At 37.2% G+C, this 17,138-nt stretch overlaps 1 protein-coding gene across 25 annotated transcripts in view; it reads right to left on the reverse strand.

Annotated features, from left to right (window-relative positions):
• The window catches only part of LOC105482716 (adhesion G protein-coupled receptor L2), a 684,023-nt gene that overhangs the window by 291,065 nt on the left and 375,820 nt on the right, over positions 1-17,138 (reverse strand). The window contains exon 5 of one of the 25 annotated variants that reach the window (XM_071090577.1): positions 3,111-3,172. The exons of the other annotated variants lie outside the window; for them this stretch is intronic. The gene's annotated coding sequence lies outside the window, so the exon portion shown is untranslated. The remainder of the gene's footprint in view (positions 1-3,110; positions 3,173-17,138) is intronic. 25 annotated transcript variants of the gene reach the window in all.

The raw sequence follows: 17,138 nt of genomic DNA on the forward strand, positions 1-17,138 counted from the left end.
TAGCTTTATTAAATTACTTGCATAATCTGTGAATATGGTTCCTTTCATATATTACTATAACCCCATTAGAATTCATTTCTTATAGGCAAAAACCCCTATGATGTTTTTTAACTCTCCTTGGTAAAGATACCAATAATCCACATAGCAAATATTTTTTAATATTTTGATTCCAGCAAGATGTTATTTTCTTAATTCATACATATTTTGGAAATTTCTTTTTCTTTTTCTTTTTCTTTTGTTTCCTAATCATGTGTGTCTGACCATGACATAGCTATATGGAAAAGTTGTTTGAGCTCAGGGTACTTGCAATTCATAGTTATTCTCTGAAAACCACTGTTCTGAAATTACTGTGTTGTACATCATGAAGATACCCTTGAGTTCTTTCACCATCCTGGATTTTCTTCTTCCTTGTTGCATATTTGTGATATGTAGCATGAGAAGGCTATGACTACTCTGAAAGTGAAGTGGAAGCTTAGGTGGTATGTATGAGTGTTTTTATTGTCACCTTCCATCTTTGTACATGTACATTGGCAGATTTTTTAGAAAGAAGGGGCGATGCTGTCTAGCTGGTGTTCCTCAGCTGGTCATAGTGAAAACACGTAGGTAGATGCCTGCCTACTTTTGGTTAGACCCAATGGTGTAAAGTGCCCTATATCCACCTACATGCATGTTCACCTTTTTTTCCTTGAGAAATGACTATTCTTACAGATATAGGCTTTCAGGGAAAGCTATGACAGCCTTCCTCTTCAATCTATTCCTTTGAAACTTTTGGGCTTGCCTGATTGACTCTTTCACATATCCTTTAAATTTCCATTCAACCCTCAAGGCAGAGGTAGCTTCCTTCATCTTACACAAGAATAGGGTTGAAAGAATATCAGAGAGCAAGTCAGGCTCCCAGAAGGACTATGAAAACTGTATTTATGGAAGGCCATAGATTCAAGTTTCTGTAATGTGGGTTTTCCCCAAGGTAATGACTGCTAAAAGCATGTATTTCCCAGGGAACTGAGTTAGGTTCCTTCCTGAGACAATTCCTGGGAGAAAAGAGATAGCCAATGCAGAGACTGTATCTATCTGGCTTACTATGGTATATCCTCTGCTTTCCAGTGTCTAACAGAAATGGGTGCTGTATAAATATTTGTAGAACTGAAACACATTGAAATGTTGGCAAGAAAACTGACAGCATTGATAGTAGTACCAGATTTGGAGAACTTGGGCAAATCCCTTTTTTTTTAATGCAATTTCCTTAATAAATTGTCAGATGTTCCTGGCATAGTGATTTAGGCAGACTTTTTCCCCTAGGGTGTTGTCAAGGTAGTTGGGCATTTGGTTGAAGCTGATCTCTGAAAAGATTCAGTGGTCAGAATGGAAAATCTCACCACAGGACATTTTAGGATTAGGTACTTTCACAAAGAAATCAGTCCTACTGAAGCTTCTGGACCTAGCCAATGCTGGCTACAAGATACTGGATTTGACAAACAAGTAGGCAATACAGCTGTGTCTCTCCCTTTGTTCATCCATGGGATTTAATCATAAACTTACATTGTTTGAATATAGTTTCACCAATTATGAAATATGATCAGTTTGGACAATTACATGAAATGTCAAATAGAAATATCCCAGACCTGGCATCAATGTTACTGATATCAAATGGTTATAAATCAGTGTTCTAGTAATGTTTAATGTACCCTCAACACTTTTGCAGAAACCCAAAACATTTTATTTTAATCAAAAAGAAAACAAGGTATGTCACCGATGAAAATGACATACATATTTTTGTGCTTATTATTTAAAGAAAGGAGAAACATCTGAAATCTGTTTGCTAACTACAGTATAATACAAATTAGCCTGCAGGCACCGTGTGTGCCGTACCCTGTCTGCTTGCCAGCCCTGCTTAGTCCCAACGTATTAATGAGCAAGTGCAAGTATTTGAACAATCAGCATTTCTGCATTTGCATGCAAACTCTCATGCTGTGTAATTATACACAGAGCTGGCACTCAAATTAATTAAAGCTGATTTTTCTGTGACTGCAAACTGGTCATATCCTCAGCTTTGCCTTCCTATGAAGTCATCATTCTACATTCAACGTGACACTCTGTCCCCGGCATTCTTAGTAATGCTAATGTTCGACAATTGTGAATCCAGCAATATTTTAGAGAGCAGCTGACAATGGCTGGGTGTTCTTATGCTTTTCCTCTCCTATCTTTCCCCCTTCTGGTATAAAGGACAGCTTTTGAACACTTGCTTTATAATTATCTCAAATACTAATGCAAACAAATTACATATATTGTTTCAGTGGGTTCCCTCCCCTCTTTTATGACTCCACCCACTTGATTAGAGCTTACAAACAATTTATCAAACTTTAAAAATTTGTTTATTTGATGCCAAGAAACAATTAGTTGTGATGGTTTTAGTCTTAATTTTGAAAAGTCTTTAACAAATGATGTTTTATTTTAAGAAATAAAGATCTCATAATTCAAAATCAGGGAGATTAGGAAAGAAAGAGGCAGCAATGACTGCTAGATTCGATTAAGACTTTTTGAATCCTCATCAAACATAATGGACTTGAAACGGAGACTATTATTTGCCAGAGAGAGCCATAAATGTTAACTTCTAGGACAGAAGGCTTTCCTCAACTCTTTCACAAAAAGCCATCTCCTTTGGTTTCTCTGTTCCTCTGAAGGAACTGTTCCTGTGACAATTCTTTTGAAAAGACATCTTCAGAGCAATTAAGATGTCATTATGATTCTCTTTTCATAAATTTAAATCTCTGAATAAAAGTGGCTACTAAAACATCATCATGTAGGGCCTTGGGAGATGAGCTGCTTTGACATTTTCCTCTGAAATCACCTGTTACCACACAAGCACAGCTCACCGTCTTCCTCATTTCTCTGCATTTCATTAGCCAGAAACTGTACCGACAGTTATTGCAGGGGCTGGCTATCTCTTTTTAGAGCAGGCACCAGACAATTCTATCCCTCAAGTTCAAGATCCTGAAATACACTGGCAAGATTGCCCTAGTAATCTACATTTGAAAGGGAAGATGGAGTAGGAGGAGATTTCTTTATACTCTGACTTTAATGATCAAACAAAGAGATATAATTGCCCTTACCTTATCAGTTGTAATGCTGGATCCACATAGAACACAGTTATCAAGCTCCCTTCAAATTCCAACTGGCAAACAAGTGAGAAAAGAGTATTGAGCCTTTTCCAGAGAGGCTCCTAAGGAAATACAGTCACAACACTATTAAGATCCCAAGCCTGCCCTTCTGTGTTTCGTCAGGAATTTCCTAAGCAGACAGGTGTCATATTGGCATGAATTTTGTTGCCAGGTACATTTTAAAAGTTGGGCGTGGCTGTGATCAGGTAGCCAGTTCCACCTGTCTCTAAACCCTCATAACCTCCATTGCTTTCAATATTTTGCTCAAGTACCCGGTGACTTCATGATTTACCCACGCACTGGGCCCGACTAACTGAGGTGTGGGAACAGTATCGAGTTCAGCAGCACCGTCATTGTAGTACACAATGCTCATTGCTACTGGCAAATACCTATTTGCTGAATCAGGATTGGGCTGCAGTGAGCAGGACTGGGCTGTTCTACAGCTTTCTGTTTGTTTCCTTTTTAGAATCACCCTCTTCTAATTAAATCTAACCATTTAACAAAAATAGGCTCTTTTTATGTTCCTGTCTTAAAAATATAGCTTTATTTAAACATAGAGAATTACTGTATTTTCACCTTTTCTAAAACAACTGTTTGCAAAACAAAAGGCAGAGGAGAAAATAAAATCAGAGTTCTCAAACTCTGATGAACAAAATGAACATCGTTGTGTATGTTGTATGTTGCACATTTTGCTTTTAAATTTTCTGATAGCAAATCAGATACATCTGTTAGTTATGATCCTTTTACTTTTTCTGAAGAGAAAAGGATAATAGGAAAAGCATTAAGTAAACTTCTTAAGGAAAGGGAATCATTTTTGCTCCCTAAGGAGCAGTAGACAGTTAATTTATTTTATTGTTGTTTGTGGTATTAAAAAAAGTTGGTTGGCTACATATCTCTTTATAGTTATGTATGTAAATGGAATTCAGGTATTGAAGAAGCAAGACAAGATTTTAGAAACATGCCAAAATTATATGTATTATTTGTCATGCAAGTATAACATGATCAAAACAAAGTATAAAAAATATAGGGCTAAATAGATGGAAAGCACATGCATTTGACTTGTAATTTCATCCCATTTTGTCAATGTACTGTACTCTAGAGGTGGGATTTTAATTCTCTCAGACCCTTGATTCCTTAATGACATTTAAATCAAGTAAACTATGCTATTTTTAGATTGATTTGTTCTCAAATATCAAAGTTTCTTCCAATATCTCACCCAAGCAAAAATTTCTTACAAAGTATTGCCTTTACTTCAACTTGCCCATCATCTAGCACAAGATTGACATGTAATGAGTTCAATAAATATTTGCTCAGTAAATGTTTACAGGTACATTTATAACTACATATATGGAAATTATAAATTATATAAATCAACTAACCTGCAAACTCTTGAAGGCTTCTTTCATATATAGGATGTATACATGGGATGCACATATATGTGAGCAGTAATCATTGGCCAAGTAAATTAAAATTAAATAACTTTGAAGATAATACATTACTACCTCTAAGACAATCTAGTTTCATTTTAAATAGAGATCTTCCTTATTTTTGACCAATACCTTCCTGAATTTTCTGTTCTTTGATATGAACTTTTTCTAAAGCTTCTGAGGATAAATTTGATCCCTATTCCACATGAAAGTTATTCAAGTATTTGAAAAATGGCTATCATTTTTCTCTACATCTCCTCTTTCTTCAGACTGAACATTCCTTTAATCATTATAACATGATACGGCTTTTAAGGCCTATCACCATGTTGGAGAGATTCCAGTTTGTCCATGCCTTTCCTAAATGTGGCAGTCAGAACTGAATGCATTATTTGAAATGTGGTCTAATTATGCAAAATACATGGGTACTGATGCCTGCCTTGTTCTGGACTCTATTTCTAATAATTTAGAATTTTGTGGAGGCAGGAAATGCACTCTGAGGAGGGGTTGGCATCATATTATTCTTAGTGCTCGAATTTTTATAAAACTAAAACATCTCAAAGCATCTAAATCTTTTTCATACCAAATTCTGTTTAATCAAGCCTCTTACAACGTGTTCCATCCATTCTAGAGTTTATCTCTGGTACTGGCTCATTGTTCTAATTATTTGAGATATTTGGATTCCTGATTTTGCTATCCAATGTCTTGGTTACCACATTTCTTTGTGTGTCATTCTTTAAAAGACATCTGAGTGGCTACTATGGGTCAGGCAATGATCATACCAAGGACAAGAATACAGGTCCCTTTCCTGAAAAAGCACATAGCCTGGCAAGGAGCCTGACAATATCATTATTTCAATATTTTTGTTATTTCATTATTTCAATATTTCATTATTTCAATATTATTTCAACTCTTTCCTTCAAATCATTGGCAAAAAAAAGTGCCAGTGCATGTCTCAGAGACCTCTCTTCAGATTGGCAACAATCAATCAATCCTAGATAATGGGAATAAAACACAACCCCTATCATTTGTATTGAGCACTTATATAATAAGGAGTAAAAAGCACTTTATGTAAATTATGTCACAAGAAACACAGTATCCTTATGACATAGATAATTTTTAATCCTTATTATAGTTGAGGGAATTACGGTTCAGGAAGCTTACACAATTTTCACAAATTTACATGGTTGATAAGGTACAGGGCTTCAATTTGAACCCCTAAGGCCGTCTGACTCCAAAGTTCATTCTTAATCACTTTTAAAGAGATAATTCCGCCATTTTGGAAAGTTCCTAACCATATTCTAAAGTATCTCTAACTTATCTTCTAGGAACATATGAGTATTTTGATTAAAATACTTGCAAAAATCCAGTTACATTCTCTTTTGAAGAGGAAACGTAAACTAGTTTACCTGTGGCTGCTTTGTTCTTAGCGACCCCATGCTGATTCTTAATAGTCAGTGCCATTTTTCAAGAGGCTTACTTTTATTTTGATAATTGTCTAAAGTTTGTTAGAGACTGATGTCAAACTCATTGGTTTGTTCTGAAGTTCTGGAGTTCTCAGAATCTTTAATTTCTGGTAAAATCGAGTTAACATCAACTCCTCTCTATTCTTGCCTCTGCCCCATTCTCCATGATATCTCAAACATAATTGTCAGAGTTTCCACAAGCACATCCAAAGTTCTTTCTTTCCTGAAGACACTAGAACTTATTTATGTAGCTATCTGCTTCACCTTCTTGGGGTTCACTTCCTGAGATGGGAGTTTCTAGAAGTAAATAATGACTTCTTCTATATAAAGCTTTACATGGACAACATACTCTAAACATATTTGTTGAAAAAATATCTACATAGCCGAGAGGGGAAAATAAATCCTGCTATGCTGTTTTGTAAAAATGAAACAAGATGACTTTTTGCCTTCTTGGAAGGAGCAACACGTATATCACTTATTAATAGTTCTTTTGTTGAGGAAAATAACTAGATAAATCTAGAGGAGACACTCAAGTTGAGAAAGTCTAGGTCCTTCTGGGTGTGGTCTGGTAAGCAGCACTGGATAGCGAGAGAGCTACATTACTCTATAATAAATTACAAACAATTCGTCAGTCTGCAAAAGAAGACTTGGAAATGGGAAGATGGAAGTGAGGTACTGCCCAAGAACATGGCAGAAAGCCCAGAACACAACAGAGGAATACAGCCAGGGAGGAATTTCAAGCAGCTCACACTCAATTCTTTTTTTTTTTTTTTTTGAAACAGAGTCTCACTCTGTTGCCCAGGCTGGAGTGTAGTGGCATAATCTCTCCACTCACTGCAACCTCTACCTCCCAGGTTCAAGCAATTCTCCTGCCTCAGCCTCCCAAGTAGCTGGGATTACTGGCACACACCATCACATGCAGCTAATTTTTGCATTTTTAGTACAGATGGGGTTTCACCATGTTGGCCAGGCTGGTCTCTAACTCCTGACCTCAAGTGATCCACCCACCTTGGCCTCCCAAAGTGCTGGGATTATAGGCATGAGCCACCATACCCAGCCTCACACTCAATTCTCAAAACATAGCTGCCTCAGCCCTGTGCTAATCCAAGGGATGACACAGAAATAGTAATATAAGGCAAGGTCCTTTCCTTCCAGATGGAAATACAGTCAATGATCCCAATTTAGTAAAATAAAAAATATCTTTAGAAAAGAAAATAGTGTCTATTTGGTAATTTTTACTATTCCAGTTTGAGTGGGTATTAGAAAATAATAAAGTATTATTATTTATTAAAATAAATAAATTTATTTACTAAAAATAATTTTTTATATATTAGTATATTTTATTACATAGAAAAGCCTAAGATTACTTTTGGTAGGTAAGCACAGAATGAAAGGACGGTATGTTATCGAGACTGTCGAGTCCCCGCTTGCGAGAGATTTTCAGAAAGTTTATTTTACCCTATCTAGAAGAGACTGTTGAATAATCAGTTTCATCTGAATTTTATAGGAATAACCAAAGAATTAATAGGAAATAAAAGACTTTTGAGACTTTTCCAGAAGAATATTGATATTATTTTCAGTATTCCTAAAATGTTCTTAGTCAAATAACTATATGTATCAATAAAAATAATTCAAATGGAGAGTATAACACATTCAATTCAAATGGAGAGTATAACACATATTATTAAAAGGGATGTATATGTACATACGTATGTGTGTGCTTATTTAAGATTCACAATGTAAGAAAATGTAGGATTCACGATTTTCATCAAGGTTTGAAAGTTAATTTATTGCTGAGAATGGTTCTCACTGGTAATATGCAGTACTGGAAGCTACAGCACAATAGCATTACACTAATTCATTACAATGGGAAGACGAACCTCACTGAAAAATTCAAGAAACTGAATGCTGAACAGTTAGTTACAGAAGGGCAATTATGGGACCTGGTCTCATTTCATTATCTAAGATGAGTGAGAATAAAATGCAAAACTGACACATAAATGATGCAAGGCATATTAGGTTTGAGATTTCTTCTTTTGTTTTAATTATCTAAGTTTTTATTAATAAGTGCTTTGAATTATATGATCCTATTTTGATGCTGGCTATTTCAAAGAAAAATAGTGCACAGGCTTATACTACGTTATATTATAGTAATGCTAATCACTAACTTTTTTATTACTATGTACCAAAAAGTGTGCTAAGCATTTTACATATATTATCTCATCTATAACTAACCGTATCTCTGTGAAGTAGATAGTTTTATCATCTATTTTAACAGAGAAGAAAACTGAGGCACAAAGAAGTTAAGTAACTTTTCCAGGATCACACTGCTAGCAAATAATTGAACCAAGATTGAATTCAGGTAGAATCTGGAGACTCTACATTCCTATTCATTTATTTTGCATCTTCTGGGTGTTTTTTTTAAATGCACATACTATATTCTCAAGTGTTTTTCATATGATCTATACCCTTAGGAAGGAAGGATCCATTTTCCAAATTTATTTTGTAATGCTAAGGTTTTTAATGTCATCTTCAAAGTGAGTACAAAATATACTTGGGTCCCTTAGGACTCAGCTAACCGTTCAACTTACTTAGGTATCTTGTTGATTTCATTGGGCAGAATTAGTTGTTATCTCCTCTGTATCCCTCATATAATGTATAGATGCCCATAATATCCATTGCACCTATGTATTTATATATCTGCTTACCTCCAGGGCCTAGCTCACTGTCTGGAACACAGTAAATGTCAAAAAAATGTTATTGGGCTGAATCAACAACTCGGGCCAGTCCTTATCTTCTCTGGCCAGTCCTTATCTTCTCTGTGTCGTTTTTCTACGTGTAATTTCCCCTGCCAGCCACTGATTTGTCTCTTGCTGGGGTAAAACAGAGTATTGTCTTCTCTGGACTTTGAATTAATGTTTTCCTTGTTTACCAAACTAAAGTGGTAAAGAAACTCATGTTCCAAGCAAGGAACATTTTTGATAAATAAATGAGTTTAAAATGCTGAATCTAGTGTCATGTTGAACTACGTCAAAAAAGAAGTTGCCCAAACTTTGTCCACATTCCCTGGGATAGATGTGGTTCAATGCCATTCTCTCCAAAATCTTTATTATGAAGTAATTTGACTGATAGTTTAAACAGACAGGGAAGTCATAATGTGTCACCCAACATAAACCTCGGGAAAAAAGTAAATCCAGGGCAGACAAATGCATTAGCCTAAAACTATTGTATCCTTCTTCATTCTCTTATTTGACATTTATTGAACAAATGATGAGTCTGAATAAATGATGGTTGAGGGAGAGGAGGGAGGTTACAGATAGGCTCTGAGACAGCTGTAGAGAGCAGGGGACTTTAAGTGAAGCACTAGGACTAAGATTTTGTCAGGAGATGGGAATGTGGCACGTAGACAGGATGAAAAGCATGAGGAACAGCATCAAGCATATGGGGACATGGGAACGCAGGAGCTCTTGGGCAATTGTGAGAAGTTCAGGGGAGCAGAAGGCTCTTGGAGGAGAGGAAGGAAGGATATGTTAGCCATATATCAGTCCAATGTAAACATTTTATGGTAAAAGAATACAAGTCAGGGCCTGGCGCGGTGGCTCACGCCTGTAATCCCAGCACTTTGGGAGACCGAGGCAGGCGGATCGCCTGAGGTCAGGAGTTCGAGACCAGCCTGGCCAACATGGTGAGACCCCATCTCTACTAAATATACAAAAAAATTAGCCAGGTGTGGTGGCCGGCGCCTGTAGTCCCAGCTACTCGGGAGGCTGAGTCAGGAGAATCCACTGAATCCGGGAGACGGAGGTTGCAGTAAGCCCAGATCACGCCACTGCACTCCAGCCTGGGCGACAGAGTGAGACTGTCTCAAAAAAAACCAGAAAAAACAAAAAAGAAAAGAAATAAGAATACAAGTCACAGACCTGCACTCTAGGCCTACCTCTGTCGTGAATTCAGGGCATGGCAGTATGAAAATCCTTTTACACCAGGGGTTCAAAATCAAATACCTAAAATGACCACGCTAGTAAAGATTAATGAGCGAGGAGTGTGGGTGTAAGACAATAGGAAGTGCTACTGTGTTGCCAGGGGAATATTGGCCCGGTGTCATCCAGTGGTACCAGAACTTTCAACTTTCTAGATAAGTCAGATATCTGAGCTTTTATGTGAAATCTCCAAATTCTAAACTATTGACATCTAATTCAATGTTTTATTAAGTATTATACTGGCAAAAAATGCCTATTACAAAAAATTTTATTACAAAAAATTGTAACACCTGATTTAACTTTCTATTCTATAAAATGACTTGATAATAAGTGTTCAATCTTCCTCAAAAGATTATTAAAAAGATCAAATCATCTTTAGATAAACACTTAGAAAATTACGATGTGCTATATAGCAATTTGTGTATCGTTTTTATTTTTATTAATGTCACCAACTCTCATTTTCCCCACAAGCCTACTTGTGTCTTGCTTGCTCTTCCTGGTCTTTATTTTTACTTTTTTCTAACAGTAATTCAAAAAAGAGCTTAGCATACAATGGCCTAATATCAAGGGAATTGGCCTAACACTGTGGGGTCAAGATGGGTTGGCATCTCTGTTATCCCACATAATTCAATCAATTTGAGTAATTAGATCTTCTCTTGGCAGTAGGATGGGTATAAACACTTTAAAAACACATTATTTAATTTGATTTTCTTTCTTTGTTTTGAGACAGAGTCTCTCACTCTGTCGCCTAGGCTGGAGTGCAGCTAATTTTTGTATTTTTAGTAGAGATGGGGTTTCGCCACATTGGCCAGGCTGGTCTCGAACCCCTGACCTCAGGTGATCCACCCACCTGGGCCTCCCAAAGTGCTAGGATTACAGGCGTGAGCCACCACACCCGGCCTAATTTGATTTTATACACATATATATACTGAGGAAAAATGGCTTTCTGTATGCTATATGAAAATGGCTTATTTGTGCATGTGTGTGAATATATATATCATATATACTGTATATGAAAGTGTATGTGTATATATATCATATATACTGTATATGAAAATGACTTTGTGTGTGTGTATATACATGTGTGTGTGTGTGTGTGTGTGTGTGTATGTGCCATTTTACCTCAACCTACACAACTCTTGATAATCAAAAGTCCTAAAAAGAGGGCCAGACGTGGTGGCTCATGCCTGTAATCCCTGCACTTTGTGAGGCCGAGGAGGGTGGATCACCTGAGGTTGGGAGCTCAAGACCAGCCTGACCAACATGGAGAAACCCTGTCTCTATTAAAAATACAAAATTAGCCGAGTGTAGTGGCACATGCCTGTAATCCCAAATCCTCAAGAGGCTGAGGCAGGAGAATCGCCTGAACCCGGAAAGCAGAGGTTGCAGTGAGCCAAGATTGTGCCGTTGCTCTCCAGTCTGGGCAACAAGAGCAAAACTCTGTCTCAAAAAAAAAACACAAAAGTCCTAAAAAGAAAACTAACAGTAGACATTAGCCAGGCATATTGGTATATGCAATCAAAATACTCTGTATTCTTAAATTATTATTATTTCTTTTCTACAAAGTAGAGATTCTCATGTACTTACAGAGGTTTTGGTTAATGCTTTATCTTTAAACAATTTATAGGCTCAAAAAAAAAAAAGCAGAACTGATACCAATGACTACTAAAGATGGGTCCCAGAACTAAAGAGAACAATTAGATATTATCAGGGCTCCGCAGATGAAGTTGCAGAATCTCTTTCTTTCACGTTAAGCCTTTAAACAGGATTTATCGCATTTGTCTCAGATGATTTTAGTGTGGTCCTGCCAAACAGTGACCTCTCAAGTTTTCTGCACATGTGCTTGTGCTGGTTGACAGGACTGTATGATTTTCGTGGAATGTATTCAGATTCTCTGTGGCATGTGTACTCTTTTAAGAAACCAAAATCTCATATGAATCTTGTAAATGTTCCCCTGCTGCTGATTGGAACTTCTTCAGAAGCAGTACCAGAACAACCAGGTCTTCTTTAAGTGTTTCTGTAAAGACTTTATTTCCACAACTGTAGCTGAGGCTTCCACTGCAGGCAGCCCAGTAAGGTTTAGATTACAAACGGGAAATAAACCTCTTGAAGTCATATTCTGAATGCACCTACCAGCAAGAGTGAAATGAATCACATGCTTCCTGTTGGTGACATTTTACTCTATAACTTAAGGAATCTCAGCAGGAAAAGTGTAGGTTTGCCTAGAAAAGAGAGTAGGAAACATTTACAAAGAAATGATTAACCTAGAAAAAAAGTAAAGCAGGTGGCCAATCCTGTGATTTTTTTACTGGAATATTAAAACACTGAGCCCTTTGTTTAGATAGCCAAAACAACTCTTTTACATTTTAGAAATAGGGCTTCAACTTCATTTCATCCTCTCCAAGATAGTCCCGGATTACATGATGAATAGAAGTTGGATACTAAATTTTACATTCTTCTTATTTTGAGACAGAGTCTTACTCTGTCACCCAGGCTAGAGCACAGTGGTGTGATCTCGGCTCACCGCAACCTCCACCTCCTGGGTTCGAGTGATCCTCCAGCAGCCTCAGCCTCCCTAGTAGCTGGGACTACAGGCATGCACCACCACGCCCGGCTAATTTTTGTATTTTTAGTAGAGACGGGGTTTCGCCATGTTGGCCAGGCTGGTCTCAAACTCCTGACCTCAAGTGATCTGCCCACCTCAGCCTCCTGAAGTGCTGATCTTACAGGTATGAGCCACTATGCTTGGCCCTAAATTTTACATTCTGAATGAGGCTAAAAACAAATAATACTGGGAAGATCAAATCGATGGCATCTGCTATTGACAGTATGGGTTACAGTGAAAAAGAATTGGAAGTAGTCAATCCCTGCTTCCCATCAAATTATTTCCCTCTTTGTCCTCCTACTCCTGTGAGTAAGTAAGTTGGGGTCAAAGGAAAATTTGGGATTCAGTGAGAAGCCCCTCGGATGTTGGGAAATGGAAGAAATAGTAACAGAGTCTGAGTTCCAGATTGGGAGAGAGAGATCTCATCCAAAGACTGGGTCTTGTCAGTGAAAATGAGAGGGCGTTGTGAAAACTAGGACTATCGTCAAGAGAGTTGCAAAATCACAATCTGATGAGGCTTTAGGGAATCTGTAAGAGCAAATCAGTCAAAAATGCTTACTTAGCCTCAGTCTCAAACACACTGGCTCCTTCCTGCCTTTTGATGAACCTTTCCCCGATTCCACTCATGGGAGCCAATTCTAAAGTTCCATCGCTGCATTCTGTCACCCACACAGCCCCCTGCAGCCACATCTGCCGGTGGGTGGACGAAGACAGCAGAACAAACAGGTTTGGGCGTGGTGTGGTTCTTGTCATCTTGCCAAAGGGTCACAGTCATTTTAAACAATCTTTTCATTTACATTGCAGAATGAGAGCGTGAAATATGATGTGAAAAATCTGAGGCCTCACAAAATGTTTTTTCGTTTTTACAAATAGACCATTTGGTTGAGTTTCTTTTTGTAGCTGAATGTCTCTGCCACAGGCTTGGGTCCTTCTTAAGGAGAGAGGCTGAGTCATATATTTCTGAAATCCAAAAGTACCTCAAATATAACAGGTGCTTAACAGATCTCTGTCAAATAAAGGAACAAATCTTTAGAAAATCTAATATTCTTTAAGGTGTTCTTTTAGCATGGCTGTAGGTCAGAGATAGGGAAAGACTTATGATATCCTAGGGAAAGAATCTCAGCTAACTTGTGTAAACTTTCCTAAGTCAGGCAGACTCACTATAAGAAGAAAGCTGATAAATGCTACATTTTACTTATAATCATTAGCCAAATAAACTACTGTGTTTTTGTTACATTAAAATAGTATTTGAGATTTCACCCTCCACCACATTCACCAGAACAGACGCTGGTGGACACCTGTTCTGCACAGCTGAGAGACCCATGGATGGTTCACATCACAGGACTCTGTGTAGACAACCCCCAGTACCAGCCCAGAGTCAGGTAGACTTGCTGGGTGGCTAGACCCAGAAGAGAGACAACAGTCACTGCAGTTTGGCTCACAGCAAGCCACATCCATAGGAAAAGAGGGAGAGTACTACATCGAGGGAACACTCTGTGGGAAAAAGAATCTGAACAACAGCCTTCAGCCTTAGACCTTCCCTCTGACAGAGCCTACCCAAATGAGAAAGAACCAGAAAACTGATCCTGGTAATATGACAAAACAAGGCTCTTCAACACCCCCCAAAATTACACTAGTTCACCAGCAATGGATCCAAACCAAGAAGAAATCCCTGATTTATTTGAGAAATAATTCAGGACGTTAGTAATTAAGCTAATCAGGGAGGGACCAGAGAAAGGCAAAGCCTGATGCAAGGAAATCCAAACAATGACACAATAAGTGAAGGGAGAAATGTTCAAGGAAATAGATAACTTAAAAAACAATAAAAATTCAGGAAACTTTGGACACTTTTAGAAATATGAAATGCTCTGGAAAGTACAAGTAATAGAATTAAACAAGTAGAAGAAAGAAATTCAGAGCTCAAAGACAAGGTCTTTGAATTAACCCAACCCAACAAAGACAAAGAAAAAAGAATAAGAAAATATGAACAAAGCCTCCAAGAAGTCTGGGATTATGTTAAACGACCAAACCTAAGAATAATTGGTTTTCCTGAGGAAGAAGAGAACTTAAAAAGCTTGGAAAACATATTTGGGGGAATAATTGAGGAAAACTTCCCTAGCCTAGCTAGAGACCTAGACATCCAAATACAAGAAGCATAAAGAACACTTGGGAAATTCATTGCAAAAAGATCTTCACCTAGGCACATTGTCATCAGGTTATCCAAAGTTAAGATGAAGGAAAGAATCTTAAGAGCTGTGAGGCAGCAGCATCAGGTAACCTATAAAGGAAAATCTGTCAGATTAACAGCAGATTTCTCAGCAGAAACCCTACAAGCTAGAAGGGATTGGGGCCCTATCTTCAGCCTCCTCAAACAAACCAAATGTCAGCCCAAAATTTTGTATCCAGCAAAACTAAGCATAATATATGAAGGAAATATAGTTGTTTTCAGATAAACAAATGCTGAGAGAATTCTCCATTACCAAGCCACCACTACAAGAACTGCTAAAAGGAGCTCTAAACCTTGAAAGGAATCCTGGAAACACATGAAAACAGAACCTCTTTAAAGCATAAGTCACAGAGGAATTGTAAAACAAGAATATAAGCTAAAAAGCAAAAGCAAAAAACAATCAAACAACAAAAAACAAAGTACACAGGCAACGAAGAGCACAATGAATGTAACAATACCTCACATTTCAATACTAACGTTGAATGTAAATGGACTAAATGCTCCACTTGAAAGATCCAGAATCGCAGAATGGATAAGAACTCACCAAACGACTATCCGCTGCCTTCAGGAGACTCACCTAACATAGAAGGACTCATATAAACTTAAAGTAAAGGAGTAGAAAAAGGCATTTAACACAAATGGACACCAAAAGTGAGCAGGGGTAGCTATTCTTGTATCAGACAAAACAAACTTTAAAGCAACAGCAGTTAAAAGAGACAAAGAGGGACATTATATAATGCTAAAAGGCCTTGTCCGACAGGAAAATATCACAATCCTAAACATACATGCAACTAATACTAGTGCTCCCAAATTTATAAAACAATTACTTATAGATGTAAGAAATGAGATAGACAGCAACACAATAATAGTGGGGGACTTCAGTACTCCACTAACAGCACTAGACAGGTCATCAAGACAGCAGTTCCTCAAGACAGAAAGTCAACAAAGAAACAATGGATTTAAACTATACCTTGGAACAAATGGACTTGACAGATATATACAGAACATTTCATCCAAAAACCACAGAATGCACATTCTATTCAACAGCCCATGGAACTTTCTCCAAGATAGACCATATGATAGGCCATAAAATTAGCCTCAATAAATTTAAGAAAACTGAAATTATATCAAGCACTCTTTTAGACAACAGTGGAATGAAACTGGAAATCAACTCCATAAGGGACCTTCAAAACCATGCAAATACATGGAAAATAAATAACCTGCTCCTGAATGACATTGGGTCAAAAATGATCAAGATGGAAATTAAAAAATTATTCAAGCTGAATGACAACAATGATACAACTTATCAAAGCCTCTGGGATACAGCTAAGGCAGTGCTAAGAGGAAAGTTCACAGTTCTAAAAGCCTATATTAAGAAGTCTGAAAGAGCACAAACAGACAATCTAAGGTCACACCTCAAGGGACTAGAGAAACAAGAACAAACCAAACCCAAAGCCAGCAGAAGAAAGGAAATAACCAAGATCGGAGCAGAACCAAATGAAACTGAAACAAACAAACAAAAACCACAAAATTTAAATGAAACAAAAAGCTGATTCTTTGAAAAGATAAATAAAATTGATAGACCATTAGCAAGATTAACTAAGGAAATAGAAAATCCAAGTAACTTCACTGAGAAATGAAACAGGAGATATTACAACTGACACCACCAAAATACAAAAGATCATTCAAGGCTACTATGAACACCTTTATACACATAAAGTAGAAAACCTAGAAGAGATGGATAAATTCCCAGAAAAATACAACCCTCCTAGCTTAAATCGGGAAGAATTAGATACCCCAAACAGACCAATAACAGGCAGTGAGATTGAAATGGTAATGAAAAAATTACTAACACAAAAACTCCAGGATGAGAAAGATTCACAGCAGAATTATAACAGACATTCAAAGAATAATTGGTATTAATCCTTTTGACACTATTCCACAAGACAGAGAAAGAAGGAACGCTCCCTAACTCATTCTGTGAAGCCAGCATAACCCTAATACCAAAACAGGAAAGGACACAACCAAAAAAGAAAACTATAGACCAATATCCTTGATGAACATAGTTGCTAAAATCCTTAACAAAATACTAGCTAACCAAATCCAACAACATATTAAAAAGATAATCCACCATGATCGAGTGGGTTTCATACCAGGGATGCAGGGATGGTTTAACTTATACAAGTCAATAAATGTGATATAGCACATAAACATAATTAAAAACAAAAAATCACATGATCATCACAATAGATGCAGAAAAAGCATTCGACAAAATCCA

Source organism: Macaca nemestrina, chromosome 1 (genome assembly GCF_043159975.1).
Source record: "Macaca nemestrina isolate mMacNem1 chromosome 1, mMacNem.hap1, whole genome shotgun sequence".
Lineage (NCBI taxonomy): Eukaryota > Metazoa > Chordata > Mammalia > Primates > Cercopithecidae > Macaca > Macaca nemestrina.